The following is a 7,177-nucleotide window of genomic DNA, read 5'->3' on the forward strand; positions in this document are numbered from 1 at the left end:
CTGAAAAATCAGGCCCCAGGAAATGCGTTGCGAGCCCCTTCGGACCATCCAAAAGTGCCCCCAAAGGAAGGCTTTGGGTACAAGTGAACTCCCCAGGGGAGCCTTTACGCAGCCCCACATGCAACTGGACCCTCCGGGTTTGATTTTTCCGAGCAACCCTAAATATATCACTAGCCGGCATGGGAGAAGACTGAAAACCCGGGCCCCAGAAAACGCGTTGCAAGCCCCTTTGGACCATCCAAAAGTGTCACCAAATGAAGGCTTTGGGTACAAGAGAACTCCCCAGGGGAGAAATTACGCAGCCCTACATGCAAATGGACCCTCCGGGTTCGCTGTTCCTGAGCAAACCTAAACGTAGCACTTGCCGTCATCGGAGACGACTGAAAAATCAGGCCCCAGGAAATGCGTTGCGAGCCCCTTCAGACCATCCAAAAGTGCCCCCAAAGGAAGGCTTTGGGTACAAGTGATCTCCCCAGGGGAGCCTTTACGCAGCCCCACATGCAACTGGACCCTCCGGGTTCGCTGTTCCTGAGCAAACCTAAACGTAACCCTGGCCGTCATAGGAGACGACTGAAAAATCAGGCCCCAGGAAATGCGTTGCGAGCCCTTTTCGCTCATCCAAAAGTGCCCCCAAAGGAAGGCTTTGGGTACAAGTGAACTCCCCAGGGGAGCCTTTACGCAGCCCCACATGCAACTGGACCCTCCGGGTTCGATTTTTCCGAGCAAACCTAAATATATCACTAGCCGGCATGGGAGAAGACTGAAAACCCGCGCCCCAGAAAACGCGTTGCAAGCCCTTTGGACCATCCAAAAGTGTCACCAAATGAAGGCTTTGGGTACAAGAGAACTCCCCAGGGGAGCCTTTACGCAGCCCCACATGCAACTGGACCCTCCGGGTTCGCTGTTCCTGAGCAAACCTAAACGTAGCCCTTGCCGTCATCGGAGACGACTGAAAAATCAGGCCCCAGGAAATGCGTTGCGAGCCCCTTCGGACCATCCAAAAGTGCCCCCAAAGGAAGGCTTTGGGTACAAGAGAACTCCCCAGGGGAGCCTTTACGCAGCCCCACATGCAACTGGACCCTTCGGGTTCGCTGTTTCCGAGCATCCCTAAACATAGCCCTAGCCGGCATCGATGACGACTGAAAAATCAGGCCCCAGGAAATGCGTTGCGAGCCCCTTTGGACCATCCAAAAGTGCCCGCAAAGGAAGGCTTTGGGTACAAGTGAACTCCCCAGGGGAGCCTTTATGCAGCCCCACATGCAACTGGACCCTCCGGGTTCGATTTTTCCGAGCAACCGTAAATATATCACTAGCCGGCATGGGAGAAGACTGAAAACCCGGGCCCCAGAAAACGCATTGCAAGCCCCTTCTGACCATCTAAAAGTGTCACCAAAGGAAGGATTTGGGTACAAGTGAACTCCCCAGGGGAGCCTTTACGCAGCCCCACATGCAACTGGACCCTCCGGGTTCGCTGTTCATGAGCAAACCTAAACATAGCCCTTGCCGTCATCGGAGACGACTGAAAAATCAGGCCCCAGGAAATGCGTTGCAAGCCCCTTTGGACCATCCTAAAGTGCCCGCAAAGGAAGGCTTTGGGTACAAGTGATCTCCCCAGGGGAGCCTTTACGCAGCCCCACATGCAACTGGACCCTCCGGGTTCGCTGTTCCTGAGCAAACCTAAAGGTAGCCCTAGCCGTCATCGGAGACGAGTGAAAAATCAGGCCCCAGGAAATGCGTTCCCAGGCCTTTTCGCCCATCCAAATGTGCCCCCAAAGGAAGACTTTGGGTACAAGAGAACTTCCTAGGGGAGCCTTTACGCAGCCCCACATGCAACTGGACCCTCCGGGTTCGCTGTTTCCGAACATCCCTAAACATAACCCTAGACGGCATCGAAGGCGAATGAAAAATCAAGCCCCAGGAAATGCGTTGCGAGCCGTTTTCGCTCATCCAAAAGTGCCCCCAAAGGAAGGCTTTGGGTACAAGTGAACTCCCCAGGGGAGCCTTTACGCAGCCCCACATGCAACTGGACCCTTCAGGTTCGCTGTTTCCGAGCATCCCTAAACATAGCCCTAGCCGGCATCGATGACGACTGAAAAATCAGGCCCCAGGAAATGCGTTGCGAGCCCCTTTGGACCATCCAAAAGTGCCCCCAAAGGAAGGCTTTGGGTACAAGTGAACTCCCCAGGGGAGCCTTTACGCAGCCCCACATGCAACTGGACCCTCCGGGTTCGATTTTTCCGAGCAACCCTAAATATATCCCTAGCCGGCATCGATGACGACTGAAAAATCAGGCCCCAGGAAATGCGTTGCGAGCCCCTTAGGACCATCCAAAAGTGCCCACAAAGGAAGGCTTTGGGTACAAGTGAACTCCCCAGGGGAGCCTTTACACAGCCCCACATGCAACTGGACCCTCCGGGTTCGATTTTTCCCAGCAACCCTAAATATATCACTAGCCGGCATGGGAGAAGACTGAAAACCCGGGCCCCAGAAAACGCGTTGCAAGCCCCTTTGGACCATCCAAAAGTGTCACCAAAGGAAGGCTTTGGGTACAAGACAACTCCCCAGGGGAGCCTTTACGCAGCCCCACATGCAACTGGACCCTCCGGGTTCGCTGTTCATGAGCATCCCTAATCATAGCCCTAGACGGCATCGAAGACGACTGAAAAATCAGGCCCCAGGAAATGCGTTGCGAGCCCTTTTCCTCATCCAAAAGTGCCCCCAAAGGAAGGCTTTGGGTACAAGTGAACTCCCCAGGGGAGCCTTTACGCAGCCCCACATGCAACTGGACCCTCCGGGTTCGCTGTTTCCGAGCATCCCTAAACATAGCCCTAGCCGGCATCGAATACAAGTGAAAAATCAGGACCCAGGAAATGCGTTGCGAGCCCTTTTCGTCGATCCAAAAGTGCCCCCAAAGGAAGGCTTTGGGTACAAGTGAACTCCCCAGGGGAGCCTTTACGCAGCCCCACATGCAACTGGACCCTCCGGGTTCGATTTTTCCGAGCATCCCTAAACATAGCCCTAGACGGCATCGAAGACGAATGAAAAATCAGGCCCCAGGAAATGCGTTGCGAGCCCTTTTCGCTCATCCAAAAGTGCCCGCAAAGGAAGGCTTTGGGTACAAGTGAACTCCCAGGGGAGCCTTTACGCAGCCCCACATGCAACTGGACCCTCCGGGTTCGCTGTTCATGAGCAAACCTAAACATAGCCCTTGCCGTCATCGGAGACGACTGAAAAATCAGGCCCCAGGAAATGCGTTGCAAGCCCCTTTGGACCATCCAAAAGTGCCCGCAAAGGAAGGCTTTGGGTACAAGTGATCTCCCCAGGGGAGCCTTTACGCAGCCCCACATGCAACTGGACCCTCCGGGTTCGCTGTTCCTGAGCAAACCTAAAGGTAGCCCTAGCCGTCATCGGAGACGAGTGAAAAATCAGGCCCCAGGAAATGCGTTCCCAGGCCTTTTCGCCCATCCAAATGTGCCCCCAAAGGAAGACTTTGGGTACAAGAGAACTTCCTAGGGGAGCCTTTACGCAGCCCCACATGCAACTGGACCCTCCGGGTTCGCTGTTTCCGAGCATCCCTAAACATAACCCTAGACGGCATCGAAGGCGAATGAAAAATCAAGCCCCAGGAAATGCGTTGCGAGCCGTTTTCGCTCATCCAAAAGTGCCCCCAAAGGAAGGCTTTGGGTACAAGTGAACTCCCCAGGGGAGCCTTTACGCAGCCCCACATGCAACTGGACCCTCCGGGTTCACTGTTTCCGAGCATCCCTAAACATAGCCCTAGCCGGCATCGAAGACAAGTGAAAAATCAGGACCCAGGAAATGCGTTGCGAGCCCTTTTCGTCCATCCAAAAGTGCCCCCAAAGGAAGGCTTTGGGTACAAGTGAACTCCCCAGGGGAGCCTTTACGCAGCCCCACATGCAACTGGACCCTCCGGGTTCGATTTTTCCGAGCAACCCTAAATATATCCCTAGCCGGCATGGGAGATGACTGAAAACCCGGGCCGCAGAAAACGCGTTGCAAGCCCCTTTGGACCATCTAAAAGTGTCACCAAAGGAAGGCTTTGGGTACAAGTGAACTCCCCAGGGGAGCCTTTACGCAGCCCCACATGCAACTGGACCCTCCGGGTTCGCTGTTCATGAGCAAACCTAAACGTAGCCCTAGCCGTCATCGGAGACGAGTGAAAAATCAGGCCCCAGGAAATGCGTTCCCAGGCCTTTTCGCCCATCCAAATGTGCCCCCAAAGGAAGACTTTGGGTACAAGAGAACTCCCCAGGGGAGCCTTTACGCAGCCCCACATGCAAATGGACCCTCCGGGTTCGCTGTTTCCGAGCATCCCTAAACATAGCCCTAGACGGCATCGAAGACGAATGAAAAATCAGGCCCCAGGAAATGCGTTGCGAGCCCTTTTCGCTCATCCAAAAGTGCCCCCAAAGGAAGGCTTTGTGTACAAGTGAACTCCCCAGGGGAGCCTTTACGCAGCCCCACATGCAACTGGACCCTCCGGGTTCGCTCTTTCCGAGCATCCCTAAACATAGCCCTAGCCGGCATCGAAGACAAGTGAAAAATCAGGACCCAGGAAATGCGTTGCGAGCCCGTTCGGACCATCCAAAAGTGCCCCCAAAGGAAGGCTTTGGGTACAAGTGATCTCCCCAGGGGAGCCTTTACGCAGCCCCACATGCAACTGGACCCTCCGGGTTCGCTGTTCCTGAGCAAACCTAAACGTAGCCCTATCCGTCATCGGAGACGACTGAAAAATCAGGCCCCAGGAAATGCGTTGCGAGCCCTTTTCGCCCATACAAAAGTGCCCGCAAAGGAAGGCTTTGGGTACAAGAGAACTCCCCAGGGGAGCCTTTACGCAGCCCCACATGCAACTGGACCCTCAGGGTTCGCTGTTCCTGAGCAAACCTAAACGTATCCCTAGCCGTCATCGAAGACGACTGAAAAATCAGGCCCCAGGAAATGTGTTGCAAGCCCCTTTGGACCATCCAAAAGTGCCCGCAAAGGAAGGCTTTGGATACAAGTGATCTCCCCAGGGGAGCCTTTACGCAGCCCCACATGCAACTGGACCCTCCGGGTTCGCTGTTCCTGAGCAAACCTAAAGGTAACCCTAGCCGTCATCGGAGACGAGTGAAAAATCAGGCCCCAGGAAATGCGTTACGAGCCCTTTTCGCCCTTCCAAAAGTGCCCCCAAAGGAAGGCTTTGGGTACAAGTGAACTCCCCAGGGGAGCCTTTACGCAGCCCCACATGCAACTGGACCCTTCAGGTTCGCTGTTTCCGAGCATCCCTAAACATAGCCCTAGCCGGCATCGATGACGACTGAAAAATCAGGCCCCAGGAAATGCGTTGCGAGCCCCTTTGGACCATCCAAAAGTGCCCCCAAAGGAAGGCTTTGGGTACAAGTGAACTCCCCAGGGGAGCCTTTACGCAGCCCCACATGCAACTGGACCCTCCGGGTTCGATTTTTCCGAGCAACCCTAAATATATCCCTAGCCGGCATCGATGACGACTGAAAAATCAGGCCCCAGGAAATGCGTTGCGAGCCCCTTAGGACCATCCAAAAGTGCCCACAAAGGAAGGCTTTGGATACAAGTGAACTCCCCAGGGGAGCCTTTACACAGCCCCACATGCAACTGGACCCTCCGGGTTCGATTTTTCCCAGCAACCCTAAATATATCACTAGCCGGCATGGGAGAAGACTGAAAACCCGGGCCCCAGAAAACGCGTTGCAAGCCCCTTTGGACCATCCAAAAGTGTCACCAAAGGAAGGCTTTGGGTACAAGACAACTCCCCAGGGGAGCCTTTACGCAGCCCCACATGCAACTGGACCCTCCGGGTTCGCTGTTCATGAGCATCCCTAAACATAGCCCTAGACGGCATCGAAGACGACTGAAAAATCAGGCCCCAGGAAATGCGTTGCGAGCCCTTTTCCTCATCCAAAAGTGCCCCCAAAGGAAGGCTTTGGGTACAAGTGAACTCCCCAGGGGAGCCTTTACGCAGCCCCACATGCAACTGGACCCTTCGGGTTCGCTGTTTCCGAGCATCCCTAAACATAGCCCTAGCCGGCATCGAATACAAGTGAAAAATCAGGACCCAGGAAATGCGTTGCGAGCCCTTTTCGTCGATCCAAAAGTGCCCCCAAAGGAAGGCTTTGGGTACAAGTGAACTCCCCAGGGGAGCCTTTACGCAGCCCCACATGCAACTGGACCCTCCGGGTTCGATTTTTCCGAGCATCCCTAAACATAGCCCTAGACGGCATCGAAGACGAATGAAAAATCAGGCCCCAGGAAATGCGTTGCGAGCCCTTTTCGCTCATCCAAAAGTGCCCGCAAAGGAAGGCTTTGGGTACAAGTGAACTCCCAGGGGAGCCTTTACGCAGCCCCACATGCAACTGGACCCTCCGGGTTCGCTGTTCATGAGCAAACCTAAACATAGCCCTTGCCGTCATCGGAGACGACTGAAAAATCAGGCCCCAGGAAATGCGTTGCAAGCCCCTTTGGACCATCCAAAAGTGCCCGCAAAGGAAGGCTTTGGGTACAAGTGATCTCCCCAGGGGAGCCTTTACGCAGCCCCACATGCAACTGGACCCTCCGGGTTCGCTGTTCCTGAGCAAACCTAAAGGTAGCCCTAGCCGTCATCGGAGACGAGTGAAAAATCAGGCCCCAGGAAATGCGTTCCCAGGCCTTTTCGCCCATCCAAATGTGCCCCCAAAGGAAGACTTTGGGTACAAGAGAACTTCCTAGGGGAGCCTTTACGCAGCCCCACATGCAACTGGACCCTCCGGGTTCGCTGTTTCCGAGCATCCCTAAACATAACCCTAGACGGCATCGAAGGCGAATGAAAAATCAAGCCCCAGGAAATGCGTTGCGAGCCGTTTTCGCTCATCCAAAAGTGCCCCCAAAGGAAGGCTTTGGGTACAAGTGAACTCCCCAGGGGAGCCTTTACGCAGCCCCACATGCAACTGGACCCTCCGGGTTCACTGTTTCCGAGCATCCCTAAACATAGCCCTAGCCGGCATCGAAGACAAGTGAAAAATCAGGACCCAGGAAATGCGTTGCGAGCCCTTTTCGTCCATCCAAAAGTGCCCCCAAAGGAAGGCTTTGGGTACAAGTGAACTCCCCAGGGGAGCCTTTACGCAGCCCCACATGCAACTGGACCCTCCGGGTTCGATTTTTCCGA

Source organism: Anas acuta, unplaced genomic scaffold (assembly GCF_963932015.1).
Source record: "Anas acuta unplaced genomic scaffold, bAnaAcu1.1 SCAFFOLD_71, whole genome shotgun sequence".
NCBI classification, from domain to species: domain Eukaryota; kingdom Metazoa; phylum Chordata; class Aves; order Anseriformes; family Anatidae; genus Anas; species Anas acuta.